Here is a 20,350-nt window from a genome sequence, read left to right on the forward strand (position 1 = left end):
CATTTCTTTTTATGGCTGAGTAATATTCCATTGTATATATGTGCCACATCTTTATCCATTCATCTGTCAGTGGACACTTTGGTTGCTTCCATGTCCTGGCTATTGTAAATAGTGCTGCAATGAACATTGTGGTACATGACTGTTTTTGAATTATGGTTTTCTTAGGGTATATACCCAGTAGTGGGATTGCTGGGTCATATGGTAGTTCTATTTTTAGTGTTTTAAGGAACCTCCATACTGTTCTCCATAGTGGCTGTATCAATTTACATTCCAACCAACAGTGCAAGAGGGTTCCCTTTTCTCCACACCCTCTCCAGCATTTATTGTTTGTAGATTTTTTGACGATGGCCATTCTGACCGGTGTGAGGTGATACCTCATTGCAGTTTGGATTTGCATTTCTCTAATGATTAGTGATGTTGAGCATCTTTTCATGTGTTTGTTGGCAATCTGTATATCTTCTTTGGAGAAATGTCTATTTAGGTCTTCTGCCCATTTTTGGATTGGGTTGTTTGTTTTTTTGATACTGAGCTGCATGAGCTGCTTGTATATTTTGGAGATTAATCCTTTGTCAGTTGCTTCATTTGCAAATATTTTCTCCCATTCTGGGGGTTGTCTTTTCATCTTGTTTATGGTTTCCTTTGCTCGGCAAAAGTTTTTTTTTTTTTTTAATTTTTATTTATGTATTTATTTATTATTTTTGGCTGTGTTGGGTCTTTGTTTCTGTGCGAGGGCTTTCTCCAGTTGCGGCGAGTGGGGGCCACTCGTCATCGCGGTGCGCAGGCCTCTCACTGTCGCGGCCTCTCTCGTTGCGGAGCACAGGCTCCAGACGCGCAGGCTCAGCAGTTGTGGCTCACGGGCCCAGTTGCTCCGCGGCACGTGGGATCCTCCCAGGCCAGGGCTCGAACCCGTGTCCCCTGCATTGGCGGGCAGACTCTCAACCACCGCGCCACCAGGGAAGCCCCAGTGTTGTTTTTTTTTTTTTTTTGCAGTTAAGAATCCCGATTGATACACCCTACAACCCTATCAGGTATCTGTATCATTTGTATTATTTTATTTTATTTTTGAGTTATTTAATTTTTTAAAGTAATGATATAGGCACTTGTGAATCCACCACCCCACAACAAAATGCAGAGCCTTGACAATAACCTGCATCTAACACTATACCCTCCTCCCCACCCAACTCTTTTCCTGACCAAGGTAACCATCTTGAATATTATGCTCATCATTCCCTCTCTTTTTTATTTTTAAAAATGCCTATTGAATTATAACATGTATATGTAGTAAAATCACAAATATTAAGTGTACAATTCAAACTTATATGTGTGTATGTACAGATTTTTGTGTAACCAGATCAACATATAGAACATTTCCCATGCCTCAGAAGGTTCCCTCATGAGGGAGGCTCCCCTCCCCGCTAATTCTTCCTGCTCTAGGGTAACCAGTATTCTTATCCCTATCACCTTATGTTTGTTTTGCCTGTTCTTAAACATTAAAAAAAGTACACTTCTCCTGATGGGTACTCTTTTTTGTCTGGCTTCTGTCACTCATTGTTATGTTTGTGCAATTCATCTATGCTTTTGCCTGTGGTAATGGTTTGTTCTTTTTATTACTATATGTATAAACATAGCATAATTAATTTTATTAATTCTCCTATTGATAGCATTGGGGTTGTTCCTTTACTTTTTTTTTTTGTTCCCTTACTTTTCTTGGTATATTGCTTTATTTCATCTATATGTATTTCTAAAAGTATCATTTCCATGTTTACAGCTGAGGGAACGGAAGCTCAGAGAAGTTAGGTGACTTGCCTGAGGTCACACAGCAAATAAGCAGCAAAATCAGGTTGACTCCACATTCCTGACCTCTACACCTCAACTGCAAAGGAGTGGGAGAAAGCTCTTCCTCTTTCCACTCTCTGGGACTGAGGGATGGCCCTGGGTGTCCAAAAGACCCAGGTGGCCTGACCATCCCTGGAGGCAGCAGGATTGTATGCAGCCTGGGAACTCTGTGCTTGTGACATGAGCCCATTCTGACCCTCCTAGGCAGCAGTCACAAATACCAGACAACTTTCATGACCACTGTGCTGTGCAGTGTCTGGAAGGCTCAGGAATCAGGGCTCAGCTTCTGTCCCTCTCTAGCCTCAGGCCAGGCTGAGTGAGGTGTGGAGCCACCAGACAGGCAGGCCCAGGCAGCTGTGATGGATGGCCCTGGGCTGGCTCCCAGCCACACTTGTCCACACCCTACCTTAGTACTTTGTCCTTGTCTGTATACACTCTGTGATGAGACTTACTCATATTTTTCTTTAAATCAACCCACTTTAAAAAAAAACTTAACGATTTTAGTTAATTCTTTAAAAATTTTTTAATTTAAAATTTTTCAAATAGCTAATATAGATACCTGATACATTATTTAAAAAGTATGAAAATGTTTTCCTCCTACTTTGTCCCCCAGCCACTCAATTTCTTTAAGAGATATACAATCTTATTCTCTTCCTTTGTGTCATCCAGAGATGTGCTATGCATATACAAGCAAATGAATATGTAATCTATTCATTTTTATTTTTGACCAAATGCTTAGACCTTATTTCCTAAATAAATTGGAGATGGTTTCATATCAGTACATGTAGATCTGCCTTGCTCCTTTTTTTTTTTTTTTTAAGGCTAGCATAATTTTCTAGTACCGTAATTTATCTTATCCCCTACTGATGGACTTTGTCCTTATTTCCGATCTTTTCCTATTACAAACGATGTTATGATGGATCACATGTTCATCTGCTATTTTGCTCCTTGCCTATTTATCTAAAGGATAAATTCTTAGACATGGAACTGCTGGAACAAGTGGTGTATGTGTTTTTTAAAACAACTTTATAAAAAGTATAATTGACATACCATAAAATCTACAATTCAATCATCTGTAGTAAATTTATTGTTTTTCAATCATTATCATAAACTATTTTTAGAACATCTTCATCACTCTAATAAGACCCCTCATGGTCATTTACATGAGTTAATTCCCATTCCTACCTCCTGTTCCAGGCAACCACTCATCTACCTTCTGTTTCTATAAATTTGCCTTTTCTGGACATTTCAAATAGATGGAATTAAATATACAATATGTGACCTTTTGTGTCTGGATTCTTTCCTTTAGCTTAATGGCTTTCAGGTTCATTCATGACACAGCATGTATCAATAGCTCATTCCTTTTTATTACTGAATAGTATTCCATTGTATGGATATGGCACGTTTTTAAAATTCATTCTTCAATTGATTGACATTTAAGTTTCTTCCCCCCACTTTTTGGCTATTATGAATAACGCTGCTGTGAACAGTCACATGCAAGTCATTGGCATTCATTTTTTTCATTTTTCTTGGGTAGATACATAGAAGTGGAATTGTTGGGTCATATATGTAGAAGTGGAATTGTTGGGCCATATGATAAATATATGCTTAGCTTTTTAAGAAACCAACAGACTGTTTTCCAAAGTGGCTGTACCATTTTACACTTCTACCAGCAAAGTATGAGACTTCCTGTTTCTCCACACTCTTGCCAACTTTGTTATTGTCTGTTTTTTTTTTTTTAAATAACCACTCTAGTGGGTATAAAATGGCATCTTATTTTGTTTTTCACTAATGGCTAACGATGTCGGGCATCTTTTCATGTGCTTATTCCTGTACTTTCTTTAGTGAAATGTGTTCATATCTATTGCCCTTTTTTATTTTTTAATTAAAAATTTTTTTTAATTAATTAATTAATTTATTTATTTTTGGCTGCGTTGGGTCTTTGTTGCTGCACGGGGGCTTTCTCTAGTTTCAGTGAGTGGGGGCTACTCTTCATTGCGGTGCACAGGTTTCTGTTCATGGTGGCTTCTCTTGTTGTGGAGCACGGGCTGTAGGTGCATGGGATTCAGTAGTTGTGGCTCACCGGCTCTAGAGTGCAGTCTCAGCAGCTGTGGCACACCGGCTTAGTTGCTCCATAGCATGCGGGAACTTCCCGGACCAGGGCTCAAACCCATGTCCCCTGCATTGGCAGGCAGATTCTTAACCAATGCACCACCAGGGAAGTCCTTATTGCCCCTTTTTAAATGAGGTTGTTTGTCTTCTTATTATCAAGTTTTAAGAGATTTTTGTATGGAGGGTGTTGGGGGAGGGATGGATTGGGAGTTGGGGATTAGCAGATGCAAACTATTATATAGAGAATGGATAAACAAGCTTCCATAGTATAGCACAGGGAACTATATTTAATACCCTGTGATAAACCATAATAGAAAAGAATATGAAAAGGAATGCATATATATGTATAACTGAATCACTTTGCTGTACAGGAGAAATTAATGCAACATTGTAAATCAACTATACTTCAATAAAATAAAATTTTTAAAAATTACCATACCAAATTCTACCAAAATAGTTACCTATGAAATAATATGATGTCTGGTATTTGCTTCAAAAGAAGCCATCGGCAGAGGTAATAGATGAAAGCTATTGTTAATGAGTTGCTATTTGAAGCTGGGTGAAGCTGGAAATCCATTATACTATTTTCTTTTCTTTTATGTATCTTTGAAATTTTTCATAATGAAAAGTTTTTGTTGTTGTTGTTTTCTATTTCAGACAAATTTTTGCAAGTTGTTTTATTTACAATGCCAACTTTTTGTGTGTGTGTGTTTTGTTTTGTTTTGTTTTCGGTACGCGGGCCTCTCACCGCCGTGGCCTCTCCTGTTGCGGAGCACAGGCTCCGGACGCGCAGGCTCAGCGGCCATGGCTCACGGGCCCAGCCGCTCCGTGGCACGAACCCGTGTCCCCTGCATCAGCAGGCGGACTCTCAACCACTGCACCACCAGGGAAGCCCTGTAAAATCATTTTTGATACTGAATGTCTTTCGAATCTCCTCAGCAATTTTCCCCTTGATCATACTGGCAACAGTCTTGCAGGTAACATCAAGCAAACCTTTGATGTCTAAGTAGTTTGCTGCCAGTATAAGCTCAAAAAGTGTTCCTTGGTCAACTTTCAGGAATTCTTGATCCCAAACAGGGATATCATCTGTTCGATTTTCTTTGCTCTCATCATCCTCAGGAGGAGGAGGACCATCCTTGTGGTGGGTGCACCACTGAATGACCTTTTTTGATATTGCTGCATTAACATTTGGCTAGGGGACTGGATCATCATCTCCTTCATCATCCATTCCCAAATTTTCCAACGTGGTCTTAATAGTCACAGATTATTTTGCAATTTCAACATCAACTTCAAATATCTCTCCATCACAACTCTGCAACTTAATTGAAGGCATGGTGTTAGGATTCAAGGAGATGGCAGGCCAGAGGTTGATGAGAGCAGGGCGGCGTCTGCAAAAAGAAAAACACAAAAGCTGAGAACAAGGCCAACACCTGTTTTGTTTTTTTTTAATTAATTAATTTATTTGTTTTTATTTTTGGCTGTGTTCGGTCTTCGTTGCTGTGCGTGGGCTTTCTCTAGTTGCAGCGAGCGGGGGCTGCTCTACATTGCAGTGCGCGGGCTTCTCATTGTCGTGGCTTCTCTTGTTGCAAAGCACAGGCTCTAGGCCTGTGGGCTTCAGTAGTTGTGGCACATGGGCCCAATACTTGTGACCGGGCTTCAGTAGTTGTGGCACGTGGGCCCAATAGTTGTGGCTCGCAGGCTCAATAGTTGTGGCTCATGGGTTCTAGAGTGCAGGCTCAGTAGTTGTGGTGCACGGGCTTATTTGCTCTGTCGCATGTATGTGGGATTTTCTGGGACCAGGGCTCAAACCTGTGTCAGCTGCATTGGCAGGTGGATTCTTAACCACTGTGCCACCAGGGAGGCCATTTTTTTGTTTTATTTGTTTGTTTGTTTTTTTATGGCCACTTTTGGTACCACCTAAAATCATTTTGTGTGCATCATCAGTCCACAACCCCTTGGAAGATACTGGCTTAAAGGATAAGAGTGAGGGCTCTAGAATCAGGCTGACCAAATTTGAATCCTGCTCCACCAGTTACTAGTTGATCTCAGGCAAGTCCCCAAACCTCTTTGGCACACAGCTGCCTCGTGTGAAAAATCAAGCACTAATTTTAATTGAACACTTACTATGGTCCTGTACTGTGTTAATGCTCTGTCATTTTATCCTCTCCACAACCCTAAGAGTTTAGTCCCGTTTCACAGTTGAGGAAGCAGCCTGAACACACGTGACTGAAGCATTTGACCTTTCAGGACCTGCCCCTCCTCCCTCCAAGTTTAGAAGGTCCTCCAGGACTGAAAACAAAGTCACATGTTCCTATATCTCTAATTGCAGCCTTTACCACCTCTGAAGTTTACATGAGTCAAGGCTGAGTTCTAAGATTCCCGGAGTTTCTGGTCTGATGACACCTTTCCATCTTGCATAATGTGACCTAGATGCTTGTCTCTTGATTCCATTTTTGCTTGAGGAATTTGCAGGCATGACTTTTTTTTTTTTTTTTTTTTTAAGACAGGTATAATTCAGTTTAGGATAGACATTTCCAGTGAGAACTGTGGGCAAGAAGTGATTCTGGTCTGCAATCTGTAGCTATGGGCCAATGGGGCTTTCCTAGGAGAGGGACAACTTCATGTTTGAGAGCAAGAAAAGAGGTACTGAGGATAATGAACAAGACTAGGAGAAGCTCTGGCATGCTTTATATTATCTCAGGGAGTTCTTCAGTCCTGCAAATGCTCCTCTGAATCTAAATCCTCCCAAAAACTGGAGGAGGAGGTGCTGAGCACTTTTTATGGCTATTTATTACTGGTCCTTGGAGGCATTTAATTTCACTACCCCAATGGAGAAAGTGTATAAAGCCCTGGAAGTAGGGTTACCAAATAAAATACATGATACCCAATTCAATCTGAATTTTAGATAAACAATAAAAAAAAATTAGTGTAAGAATGTTACATGCAGCATTTGTCACATATTTATACTAAAAAATTATTAATTTTTTATTGCAATTCAGATTTAACTGAGCATCCTACTTATTGTTTTTTAAAGAACCATTTTGGTTTTTGGTGTTGTTTTGGGTTTTTATAATTAATTTATTTATTTATTTATTTTTGACTGTGGTGGGTCTTCGTTTCTGTGCGAGAGCTTTCTCTGGTTGCGGCGAGCAGGGGCCACTCTTCATCGCGGTGCGCGGGCCTCTCACTATCGCGGCCTCTCTTGCTGCGGAGCACAGGCTCCAGACGCGCAGGCTCAGCAGTTGTGGCTCACGGGCCCAGTTGCTCCGCGGCATGCGGGATTCTCCCAGACCAGGGCTCGAACCTGTGTCCCCTGCATTGACAGGCAGATTCTCAACCACTGCGCCACCAGGGAAGCCCCTTCCTACATTTTTATTTTCTAAATCTGGCAACACTACCTGGGAGGGAGGGACTGAGGTGCCTAGGGACAGAACTTGTGTACCTCATTTTGCAGATGACAAAACAGTCTTTTTTAAAAAATAAATTTATTTATTTATTTAATTTTTGCCTGCATTGGGTCTTCACTGCTGCACGTGAGCTTTCTCTAGTTGCGGCAAGTGGGGGCTTCCTTGCAGTGCGCGGGCTTCTCATTGCGGTGGCTTCTCTTGTTGCAGAGCACGAGCTCTAGGCGCTCGGGCTTCAGTAGTTGGGCCATGTGGGCTCAGTAGTTGTGGCTCACGGGCTCTAGAGTGCACGTTCAGTAGTTGTGGCACATGGGCTTAGCTGCTCCGTGGCATGTGGGATCTTCCCAGACCAGGGCTCAAACCTGTGTCCCCTGCCTTGGCAGGTGGATTCTTAATCACTGTGCCACCTGGGAAGTCACTTTTTTTTTTAGAAAAATTTTATTTATTTATTTAGGCTGCGCCGGGTCTTAGTTGCGGCATGCAGGATCTTTTAGTTGTGGCATGTGGACTCTTAGTTGCATGCCGCAGCTGAGAGTCCACATGTCTAGTTCCCCGACCAGGAATCAAACCCAGGCCCCCTGCATTGGGAGTGTGGAGTCTTACCCACTGGACAACCAGGGAAATCCCAACAAAACAGTCTTAAAGAGGGAAAATGATGAGCCACGACCTCAGGTCTTCAGTGGTTTCTTCGGATCCAGATCTGAGGCTCCCACAAGCCCCATGCAGTGTCTTCTCTCCATCAACACACAGTTCTGCCACTTTTCAAGTGTTTCCCTTCCTCTGGCATTGAATGCAGAATGGCTCCAGGGAAATGGGGGACAGCAGCATGACTAGCAGTGTGACTAAGTGTTCTGCAGGGAAAGCCAGTAAGTGACAGGTGGCATGTGGGCTGCTGGGGTTTCTCTCCCCACTCCTTCCAGCTTTTCATCCCTGCTTCCTTCTCTCTCCAAAGGCCTGGGAAACTCCTTCCCTTGCTGGTGAGGGCCTCTCCCAGGCTTCCTGCCCCTGCTGTAGCAGGTCTGGGTCCTGTCCCAGTTTGACCTGGCTGTCCAAGGCAGAAGAGGGTATAGGTGGCTCAAGGCTCTATTAGCCACCAGTCCTACATTCTGACCAGGCCAAGACTAGACTGGCTTTTGGATCAGGGAACTTGGGAGCCAGAGCCACACAGCATGGGAGATGAGGAAATGCCCAGGCTGGAATTCTCTGCCCTTACCAACCCAGCTTCTCCTTGGAGAACTACCAACTAACTACTTACCCTGGATGTCCTAGAATCTTCACAACATCCTAGGAGGTAGTATCTATTATTCCTATTTAGAGATTTGGCCACTGAGGTTCAGGGGATTTCCCTAAAACCCCTGAAGTAACATGTTGATAGTCAGAACTAGCTCCTCCTTGATCTACGTGCCTCTGAAGAAGCCTGACATTAATTCTGCTAGGTTCTACCTCCCAGATCACAGCTAATCTACCCTTGGTATGAGCAAGAAGGTTAGGATATCATAGTCCACCCAGCATAGTGGTTCTCAAAATGTGATCCCTAGGCATCAACATCACCTGGGAATTGTTAGAAATGCAAATTCTTGGGCCTGATTCCAGAACTTCCTGACTTAAGAAATTCTGGGTGTGTTACTTGGCAATCTGGGTTTTAATAAGCCCTCCAGCTGATTCTGATGCACTCTAAAGTTTGAGAAGCTGGCATGTAGTAGAAAGAGATGCATTTTTGGAATAAAATGAGTATACATTTAAAACATATATTTGTTTTGTATATACTTTTCTTGACATATAATATACAGAAAAATACACATATCATAAATATGCAGCTTGATGAATTCTCACAAAGCGAACATGCCTGTGTACCAGCACCCAGGTCAAGACACAGAACATTTTTACCAGCCCCAAGAACCCCTTTTTTTGTCTCCTTCCTGGCATTACCTTCCCTCAAAGGTAATCACTATCCTGACTTCAAACACCATACATTAGTTTTGCCTAACATTAGATAATTTAAAAATTGTATATGAAGACAGAATCTGGAGCGGACTTCGGTTGGATCCCTGGTTCCTGGCTGAGTGATCTGGACCATTCATCTAATTTCCTTGAGACTCATTTCCCTCTCTGTATAATGGGCATAAAAAATACCTCATACCTTAAAGGCACACTGTGTTCCCCAATCTTGCCTAGTGATAAGAATCACCTGGGGCACTAGTTAAAAAATCCACATTTCCCCATTCTTTTTTTTTTTTTTGCGGTACGCGGGCCTCTCACCGCCACAGCCCCTCCCGCCGCGGAGCACAGGCTCCCGGGTGCGCAGGCCCAGCGGCACGTGGGATCCTCCCGGACCGGGGCACGAACCCGCGTCCCCTGCATGGGCAGGCGGACTCCCAACCACTGCGCCACCAGGGAAGCCCTCCCCCATTCTTAATAGGACAAAAATTGGTTGGGGGTGCAGAGGTAATTTTTTAAAAAAATTTTTTTTTCTAAATTTATTCTTTTGTTTTTGTCATGTGGCGCTGTGCAGCTTGCAGAATCTTAGTTCCCCAACCAGGGACTGTACCTGCGCCCTCCACAGTGAAAGCGTGGAGCCTAACCACTGGACTGCCAGGGAATTCCCTCTGCCCCCCAGTTTTTTGGTAAAAGCATAGATATATGGCACATAAATTGATAAACAGCATGTTTGTGATATTAAAATTTCATGAGGGAATTTAGGAAAAAATGTCTAGGACTTCCCTCGTGGTCCAGTGGTTAAACCTCCGTGCTTCCACTGCAGGGGGCACGGGCCTGGACCGGGAACTAAGATCCCGCATGCTGCATGGGGCGGCCAAAAAGAGAAAAAAAATGTAAAAATGTTCCTTACAGAGATGATAATTTCAAAAAAAGGTGAGAAACACTGCCTACCACAGTGATTCTCCAAGTGTGGTCTGTGGTTAAAAATGCAAAATCTGAGGCTTGACCTCAGAGTTACCAAATTGGAAATCCTGGGGGTGAGGCCCAGCAAACTATGGTTTAAGTCCTGCGCTTGATTCTGATGGGCACTAGAGTTTGAGAACCATTGCGCTAGACAATGTGAATGGGGTGGGGTTATAGGAATCTGTATGTTTAACAAGCTCTCCTAAGGTACATTGCAGGAAACAATGACATGGAGGATTTGAAAGTATTTGAAAAGTGTAAGTGACTTTACAGATGGTAAAATACTATTTTCATTAAGAGGAACACGCTAAACAATAATAGCAAAGGTCACTAATTACTAAGCACTTAGTTGTGCCTCTGAGTCCACTTGCACAGCCTGTTCTCACAACCCATGACAGAAGTTAAGAGGTTGGACTCTGAAACCAGACTGCCTGGGTTCTTATCCAACTTGTGACTTGGTTTGTGCATCTGTAAAGTGAGGAAAATGAAGGTACTTCCCTCATAGATTTGTTTTGAGGATTAAAGAATCTTATTGATCAGGGGACTTCCCTGGTGGTCCAGTGGGTAAGACTCCATGCTCCCAATGCATGGGGCCCGGGTACCATTCCTGGTCAGCGAACTAGATCCCGCCTGCATGCCACAACTAAGAAGTCCACACGAAGTCCACATGCAGCAACTAAGACCCTGCATACCACAACTAAGACCCCACGCAGCCTAAATAAATAAATGTGTTAAAAACCAAAAAAGAATCTTATTGATCAGCTCTTAGAACACCTGCCATGTTGGCACCACTTACGTTTAAGCTGTTTTCATCATCCCTAAGTGCACCCTGTTAAAAGGTGGAGTTGAATCCAATCAATGCAACTCCTGAGTGTACTTTCCTAAGGACTAAGCTACAGTTCAGTGGTTCTCAAAGTGTGATCTCCTACCAGTAGTACACCAGAGAGCTTGTCCGAAATGTAAATTATTAGGTCCTATCCCAGATCTGATGAATTAGAAACCCTGGGGGTGGGGCCCAGTAGTCTTAAGTTTTAACAAGCCCTTCAGGTGATTCTGATGCACGCTAGAGTTTTGGATCCGCAGCTACAGCTTTTAGAGGTTCTGGTGTGTGATTAGGAGGGTTTTCAAAAAAAGCCTAGAGGTACTGGAAGCAATCCAAGCGTCCCTCCCACCTGACTGAGCGCAAACCCCGATTTAGCTGCGCTCATCAGCCTCTGCGAGCTCTTCCTGCCGGCAGCGGGCTAGTGCGCAAGACCTTCTGGGGCTTGTAGGCCGGATCGCTCTCGAGCTGGAGGCGCCTGCGTGTTGGCCGCCAACTCGCTCTAGTAGCTGTGGTCCGGGCTCGGGACCGGCTGCCATCTTAGTCGAGGGACGCAAGAGTCGCCGCCGCCCCGAGTCCCGGTAAAAACCCGTGGGCGGACTGGAGGCAGTTCTGGGGAGAGGGAGGGTCCTGGATAAGCGTGTCCGAGGAGAACGAGGGATGGAGGAGTGCGGCGCGTCAGTCGGGACCCCAGAGCCGCGGCTGCTTCCTCTTCCCTCAGAGCCGGTGCCCGTGGGGGGCGCGGGGAGCTCGGGCTAGTGGCAGGGGCCCGGCGGGGGTCGGGGTGGGTCGGCTGGACGCACCCAGCGGCCACTCTTGGGCTCAGGCGTCCGGAGCCCCTAGCCTTACGGGCGCCAACTTATGAGAGGACTGGGCCGCAGTGGGCGCCCGCAGGGTCTGGCCCCGAGCCCCTCAGCCCCGCCCGGGGGCCACTCTGCCGCGGCCCGGCCTACGCGCGGGGCCGGGCGGCAGCGGCAGGCGCGGGCGACGTGGCCCTGCGAGGGGCGGTGGCCGGGCCCACCTGCCACTCGCTGCCCTTCCCGAGACTTTTTGGAGCCCCCACTCGCGAGAGGGGCCCAGTACAGCGGCTGCCTCTCTTCTCTCTTCCACTCCCCTCCTCCCTCCATTGTCCCCCAGCATGGTGGTCCCGGCCCCGGCGTCCTCCTCCGCGCCCGCTGCCGGCGCGGAGTTTTGCAGACGTGGAGCTGTCAGTGTCCTTCCTCCTGAGAGTGCCCTTTTCTTTAGTGGAGAGAAGAAAAAAAGTAGCCGTGATGAAGACATGACTTAGGGGTGACTAAGTGGGGAACTCAAGTTTTCAGACTTAGCTCCGGGCCGCGACTCAAAGAGAGATAAACACACGGTTTTTTTGCCCCAGGTAGACGTTGGGCCCCAAGTTAGCGATGTAACCAGGTGAATTTGCAAACTACCCGAAATCCACGGTTCGCAGCAACAACTCAGCTTGTTGTCTTGGTTATATTCATATCTTAATCTTGTTAGATTTTCTGCCATTATTCAACAGCTTCATTATACTTTTTTGGGAGTGAGGGGTGGGGAAGGACGAGTGGGATTTTTCTTTGAAAATTAACGAGGCACTTGAGCCAGACACCTATCATTGTACTTAGTTGGGGTCTCGCATGTATTCCTAACATAATTAGGTCTTAAGGAAGTACTAAAGGCAGTGTATTTCCACCCTGAAAATGGGCTAAGGATTTGTTTCTCAGCCGAAGTAAAGTTCTCATGGCAGCTCTGTTGAGAGGCTTCACTGTGTATTCATAGGTTTACTCAAGGTACGATTACTTCATTTTTAAGATTTAGAAATGAAGGTGGAAATTCACCTGCTTTTTTGAACAGTGAATGTAAATTTTTTGGAGTGTGAGTCCAAAAGGAATTCCTTCATCTTCAGCATATGAGTCAAGTCAGCAAGGATATGATATGAAATAAACAAGTGCAGAATACTTCTTCAGTGTATTCTAGAATAAACCATTTCTACATTAGTTAAAGAACTATCTTTACACCTATTGGAAGAGACAAACCACTAGCCCCCAAATTTGACCATTAGAATAATTAGGGGAGCTTTTGAAAAGTAGAAATTTCAGGGCCTCATTCCCTGAGATTGATTTAATACCTTTGGGTTAGAACTTGCCTCAGGCAATTCTGATGGTCTTAGGAACCATTGAGACAAACAATACTTTGGATAAACCAAAAAGCTTTGAGACAGTAGAGGAGGTAACCAGTTGTGTCCCGGTTGACCTGAGAAGGAGGAAGGATCTGCTTCTGGACCTAAGTTGGGTGTTAGGTGATGAGTAGGATGGGGATTGTGATGGGGAAAGGGAAGGAGGGCAGACAGAGGAAACACCTTAATACTGTGCGTAAATGGGATAGGATTGTGGAAGAAAAAGAGAGCAGGGAGTGGGATGGGGAAGGAGAGCACTGTGGATGTGAGGCCAGAAAGGTAAAAGGCTACTATATGACAAGTTCTAAGTATAATGCAAAAAAACTTGTTTTATGTTGTTAGCAATAGATACACATTTTTGAACAGGGAAGTGATATGAGTAGATGTTTGCTTTAGAAAGATTGCTTTGGTGACAAGAGTGAAAAAGGATGGAAGAGTGGCTGTTGCAGAGGTCTAAGTGAGAAGTAAAAGGCTTGACCTTGTAGAGAGGCTGTGGGGATGATCAAGGGATTGGATTTAGTTCTTTACTAGTGCAGTATTGTTGCCCTGTTTTTGTATGAGGATTTCTTTAGGACTCGTCTGGGTAAAAGGTTCCTTTTCTGTCAAAAGAACCCATTAACAAATCAGAATAATATTGATAGGTTATGTATGTTAATGGTATCAGAATGTATTGTTCTTTAGCATCCTTGATCAGGTGCAATTTGTAGAATTTGGAGATTAGACTGAAATTTATGACTATCAGTACTATTGATTTAAGCTTGTTGGAAGTGTTTTTCTCCCACCCTCAGAAACTTGGTTGTAGAATTTTAGAGTTGGAAGAGATTGTAGAGATTATCTACAGTCTGCAGTGGCAGATATATTTTGTTTTATGGGCCAACTTTCATTTGAAGTAGCTACCAGAGCCCTGTGTTGAGAAGGATTTTGATCTTATGCATTCTCTGGGAAAGTGAGTTATGATTGATTAGTGATTCCTCCTGTAGACACTAGTTATCTAATGGGTAGTATATGTGCCAGGTATATGCTATTCTTAGACTAGTCCAACCTGTTAGTTTTCTGTTTGTTTAAAAAAAAAACTGGGACTTCCTGGTGGCACAGTGGTTAAGAATCCGCCTGCCAATGCAGCCTCCAAGCCCTGGTCCGGGAAGATCCCACATGCCGAGGAGCAACTAAGTCCGTGTGCCACAACTACTGAGCCTGCACTCTAGAGCCCACAAGCCACAACTACTGAGCCCGTGTCACAGCTGCTGAAGCCCACACGCCTAGAGCTCATGCTCTGCCACAAGAGAAGCCACCATAAAGAGAAGGCTGTGCACCACAACGAAGAGTAGCCCCCGCTCGCTGCAACTAGAGAAAGCCCGCATGCAGCAACGAAGACCCCACGCAGCCAAAAATAAATAAATTTAAAGAAGAAAAAAAAAACTAGTTAAGAATCAGAGCTAGAAATAGAACCAAGTTTTGTAACTTGTAGCCACTTCTCCAGTGTATCAAGATGAATGTGTGCTAGTAAAGAGCTTTTGGTATTAGACCAAAAGAAAAAAAGTATTTCTAGCCTGAGCCTCTTCACTGTTTAGTTAAGAGTTTAACAAGGAACTTTGGCCTAGAAGTGAGTTTTGTTATATTCATTCTGGCTTAAGAAATTTGTGTTGGGACTTCCCTGGTGGCGCAGTGGTTAAGAATCCGCCTGCCAGTGCAGGGGACACGGGTTCGAACCCTGGTCCGGGAAGATCCCACATGCTGTGGAGCAACTAAGCCCGTGTACCACAACTACTGAGCCTGCGCTCTAGAGCCTGTGAGCCACAACTGCTGAGCCCGCATGCCACAACTACTGAAACCCACGCACATAGAGCCTGTGCTCCGCAACAAGAGAAGCCACCTTAATGAGAAGCCCGCGCACTGCAATGAAGAGTAGCCCCCTACTCACCGCAACTAGAGGAAGGCCGTGCACAGCAACAAAGATCCAACGCAACCAAAAATAAATAAATAAATTTATTAAAAAAAAGAAATTTGTGTTAGTACTCATAGGAAATAGTGTTCCCCCCTCCCCCCCGGCTTCCTTTCTTGTTCCTCACTCTTCTGTTTTGGGTTTTGGGGATTGGTTTCCTTTATATGAATTAAGGCAAAAGTATATAAAGGTTTTTTCCCCCCCCTCCTATATTATAGCACCTGGTCAAATTCTGGGCTCATAATAAGCACTCAGTAAAGGCATGTTGATTTTTGTGGCTGTAAATGATACTGGCTTTGAGTCAATATAAATTAGCAAGGGGGCGGGTTGCAGAACTGAATTGCAGCATTCTCTGGTTGAGAGGTCAACCCTCAGCTAAAAATGTTGGGTTGGAAACTAGCCTCACGACTAGAAGTAGTTAACCAGAAGCTGTTCCTTGCCTCTGTCCTCTTTCAGTCTAGCAGTGTACTGTCCTTGGAGAACTACTGCCAACTCAGCTCTTTACTTCTTTTCAGAACTGGCTATACTCTGATCCTTGGAATACTTTTCTTTTCTTATCCCTAGGAGCTTCCAAGTTGCAAGGATAGTCCTTACTGTGACCCCAATAGAGTATGTGTTTATATGGCCATCCTCGTTTTGCCATGTAGCCGTATGCAGGTGGGGGTCACCCCTTACAGAATGTGAGTCATTTTCTCCCTGACTCACCTTCTTATCCTGCCTGCTCCATCAAAAATTATCTGTGCCATGAAACTTTTTAAAGGACATTGTGCTGTCAGATTCCTGAGGTCATTGCTGATCTGATGTGTTTAACCATAGGAATAATGTGTTAATGGACCCTCCTTCCTCTCTCAGGTAACATGCATTTAACAGTGGCCTTCTGGAGACAGCGCCTTAACCCAAAGAAGTGACTTCAAACAGTGAAAACTTCAGGTATGGTGGCGTGCCTGTGAGAGAGATTGGGGGGCAAGAATGTTGCTGAGGGTGAGCCCTGGTCATATTAACAGCTGTGAGGAGGTATGGGGAGACACCAGTGTTCATGCTGGCTAAATCAGTTGGTTGAAGAAATAGACATTTCTACCTGGACCTGAAACCCAAAGCTGCCTTTAGAAGGATTAGCCATATTGTACAATGTGAGCCACATTGTACTGTTAATTTGAGTCCTGAGGACTGACTTTTCTGTTTTTCTAGCTTCCCTAGACATACATAAACTTTTCCCACTTGTGCTATTTTATAAACATTTATCTCTGTATACTTGTCCAGACATGTGCATGTATATGGTTAAAAAGTGTAGGAATTAAAAAGAAGACAATATGGTTCAGTGGAAAAAGAATAGAGGACTTGGAAAGAAAAGGTCTGGGTTTTGATTTGATTTTGCCACTGACAAACTGATAGTTGGCAAATTACTTAATATTGACAGGACTTAGTTTATAGATCTGTAAAATAGATGTGTTGATTCCTACCTGCCTCCCTGGCATTGTTGTGAGGATCAAATATTGGGTTGGCCAAAAAGTTCTTTCGTTCTTTTTCTGTAAGATGTTATGGAAAAACCCAAACAAACTTTTGGCCAACCCAATAAAATAATACATATTAAATCTTTAGAAAAAAAATGAATTCACAGCTTAAGGCATTATGTAGATCTACAAGGTGGGAGGAGTTGGCAATAATATTTAAAAGGAAAGCAGGACAGGACAGATGCACTTTAAAAGATCAGGAGAGGAAAAAAAATAAAAGATCAGGAGAGAGAAAAGGAAGACTACTGGTTAAGAATAAAAGTAGAGCATAGGAAAAGTCAAGCAGTAAGAGAATAGGGGGTGAATGAAGTAGAGCACGTGAATTGGTTGGTGAGAAAGCTGAATAGGAAGAGAGGATCCCTTTCATTTGCCTAACCCTAACCTTGCAACTGTTGTCATTACCACCTTTCTTCATATGTGTCTTATCCATACTGGGCTTCTTGTCTCCACTGTAAACGTCATAATAATAAAATGTTTATTATTCATTCAACTGTGTGACCCTTTGTGTTTAGCGTATATTTTTGTTAACAAATTGCCTTATAAATGCCAAGAGACCAAGGCTGTGACTTGCTTATTATGGTATCCCATGTCACTGCTATAATCAAATATGTGCTTAATCTGTTTTTTTTTTTTTAATAATTATAGAGAGAAAAGAAGGAGATAGGCTGCTTTGTGAGAGTTACTAGGGAAGGGAAGTGGTAAGAGGAAAAGTAGATAAATAAGAGATAGTAAGAAAAATTCTCAGGATAATGAAAGGAAAGACATGAAAATGAGAAAAATATGTAGAACAAGGGAAAAAGATGGTGTTATCTCCAGTTAATGGAACAAGGCAAATTTCATATCTTTAATGGTGATATAATACCTCACAAAAAGTTATGTGCTGGGAAAGATCATTCTCCATACCAAATATCTTTAAAATATTTCTAAAAGTATCCACTTCATCCTGAGCTCACAGAGTAGTTCTTTGTGGAAAGAAAACTGGGCCAATATTCAGGAGACATGGGTTCTGGCCTTGGTATTGCTTGTTAAATTCTGTGATCTTGAGCAATTCGCTTAAATCTCTCTGGACTGCATTACTTGTCTATTGAAAGCATGAACACAATGCTCTCTCCTAGCTCATTGATTATTCTCTGTGCTTCATATGCCAGCTCACTAATTTTTCAGGGCTTTGTTGATACAATATAGGACTGGTCTCAGGAAAGCTTATAATAGGACTTCATAAAATCCAGTGCTTTATAAATGAGAAGCCATTTTATTTAAGTTCTATTTTATTTATTTATTTATTTATTATTATTTTTTTGGCTATGCTGCATGGCTTGCGAAATCTTAGTTCCCCAACCAGGGATTGAACCATGCCTCCTGCAGTGGAAGTGTGGAGTTCTAACCACTGGACTGCCAGGGAATTCCCTTAAGTTCTACTTTAAACATTGGTAGAGAGACTTACAGGAAATCTAAGTATAGGAATGTTAAGTTTGTAATACTCAGTAAGCATTTATTGAGCCCCTGTTATGCTAGGTCCCAGAGGGTACTCTGCCTCAAGGATTTTGTTTTTGTCAGGAAAACAAACTTGTTCACCGGTAATTATTGTAAACAGCAAGATGATAAATGCTATAATAAGGATTTTGTTGCACTGCAATTTAAGATACTTGGATATCTTGGTTCCTTTAATATAATTGAATATATGCTAACTGCTGCTTTGTGCTAGGCATTGCAGGGACTCATGGAAAAAGCAGTCCCTGCCTTCAAGAAACTTGCAGTTTTTTTCACATCTGCAGACTGTTTACCCAAATATATATAACCTTCTACTCCAGGAGAGAGAAGGATTTTTGTACTGAATAACTTTGTATTTTTTTTTTTTTTTTTTTTTTTGTGGTACGTGGGCCTCTCACTGTTGTGGCCTCTCCTGTTGCGGAGCACAGGCTCCAGACGCGCAGGCCCAGCGGCCATGGCTCATGGGCCCAGCCGCTCCGTGGCATGTGGGATCTTCCCGGACCGGGACACGAACCCGTGTCCCCTGCATCGGCAGGTGGACTCCAACCACTGCACCACCAGGGAAGCCCCTAAAATTTAGTCTTTGATTCTTCGTTCCAGAGAGTCCGTTCAGTTGGTCACAGAGGAAAGTATGGTAGGGAATCATATTGTAGGGGTTAACAGTATGTACTGGAGTTAGATTGTCTGATTTTGAATTCTGGCTCTACCGTGTCCTGGCAGTATGACCTTGGCCAAGTTGCTTAACTTCTGTTTTGTTTGTTTAATTTATTTATTTTATTTATTAAGTTTTTGGCTGTGTTGGGTCTTTGCTGCTGTGCATGGGCTTTCTCTATAGTTGCGGCAAGCGGGGGCTACTCTTCATTTCGGTGTGCGGGCTTCTCATTGCGGTGTCTTCTCTTGTTGCGGAGCACGGGCTCTAGGCCTGCGGGCTCAGTAGTTGTGGCTCGCGGGCTCTAGAGTGCAGCTCAGTAGTTGTGGTGCTCGGGCCTAGTTGCTCTGCGGCATGTCGGATCTTCCCGGACCAGGGCTTGAACCTGTGTCCCCCACATTGGTAAGCAGATTCTTAACCACTTTGCAACCAGGGAAGCCCTGCTTAACTTCTTTGTGCCTTAGTTTCCTCATCAGTAAATTGAGAATAATAGTAACATGTATCCATAGGGTTGTTGTGTGGACTAAATGAGATAATGTATTTTTGCTTGAACAATAGTTGGCTCAAAATAAGCAGGAAATGTTAATTGCCAGTATTACTGTTGTCATTATCACATTATCATCATCACCAACCTTGTCCTTCTTAAAATTATTTTCTTAATTTATTAATTCATTCAGTAAATTTATCTAGGGTGAGCACTGTAAAGTCAAATGCCTACAAGGGCTAGATGAACATTTTAAACAGTAATGATAGATCAGATCGGGACTTAAGTGATTTAGGGAATTCATGTCACTCCAGTGAGGCAGCTGTTATGCAGCTTTGGCCCACTTTATTTTTTTTAATTGAGGTGAAATTCATCATTTAAAAATATATAATTCAGTGTTGGCTCACTGTTGATCTGGCAGGGGGCTGAGGGGGGGTGGCGTGTAGATAGAGTGTGGCCTGAACATCTTAACTTTTTTCTGAACAGAAGCTAGAATTCCAGATTTTGAGAGAAATTTTTATTTTTAAATGTTGGCAACTTAATGAATTCATAAAAAACTCTGTGAGCCAAGCAAATCACCACTGTGGGCAGGATTTGTCTTGTGGGTTGCCATTCTGCAGCCTCTGATCTGGGGCTCAATTTTTTGCAGCATAACCCATGTTCCCTGCCCTCTGGGAAGAAAGTCCTTACCCACATAGGGATTTTTAAAATTCAAGGGGTACCTTAGAGAAGTCTAGGGCTGAATGAGGAGTATATAGAATAATTAAGGCAAAGAGGAGGAGAGAAGTTATTTAAAACTGGGATTCAGAATGGGCAAAATGGCAGGAATGGACTTGAGATGGTGGAAGTACAGTGAATTTAGATTAATCTGAAGAGGGTTTGTGTGGTCCGCGTAAGAAGAGAAAGTTTGGAAAAATTAAGAGACAAGTGTAGGGGCAGAAAAAATTTCTCTTCTTCCCTTCTAGGTTCTTTGACTGGTCTAATCATTGATATAAGACAGATTAACAGGAGAAAAACAAATTTCCTA

The 20,350-nt window shown here is 43.2% G+C and overlaps 1 protein-coding gene and 1 pseudogene across 2 annotated transcripts in view; one reads left to right on the top strand and one right to left on the bottom strand.

Moving 5' to 3' along the window:
• Positions 1 to 4,816: 4,816 nt before the first annotated feature.
• On the bottom strand, positions 4,817 to 5,296 carry LOC101336148 (S-phase kinase-associated protein 1 pseudogene; annotated as a pseudogene).
• A 6,231-nt stretch (positions 5,297 to 11,527) lies between these two features.
• The window catches only part of ITCH (itchy E3 ubiquitin protein ligase), a 124,161-nt gene continuing 115,338 nt past the window's right edge, over positions 11,528 to 20,350 (top strand). For both annotated transcript variants that reach the window (XM_073792889.1, XM_019950662.3), the window contains exons 1-2: positions 11,528 to 11,654; positions 16,041 to 16,118. The gene's annotated coding sequence lies outside the window, so the exon portion shown is untranslated. The remainder of the gene's footprint in view (positions 11,655 to 16,040; positions 16,119 to 20,350) is intronic.

The sequence above is a fragment of the Tursiops truncatus genome, chromosome 15 (genome assembly GCF_011762595.2).
Source record: "Tursiops truncatus isolate mTurTru1 chromosome 15, mTurTru1.mat.Y, whole genome shotgun sequence".
NCBI lineage: Eukaryota > Metazoa > Chordata > Mammalia > Artiodactyla > Delphinidae > Tursiops > Tursiops truncatus.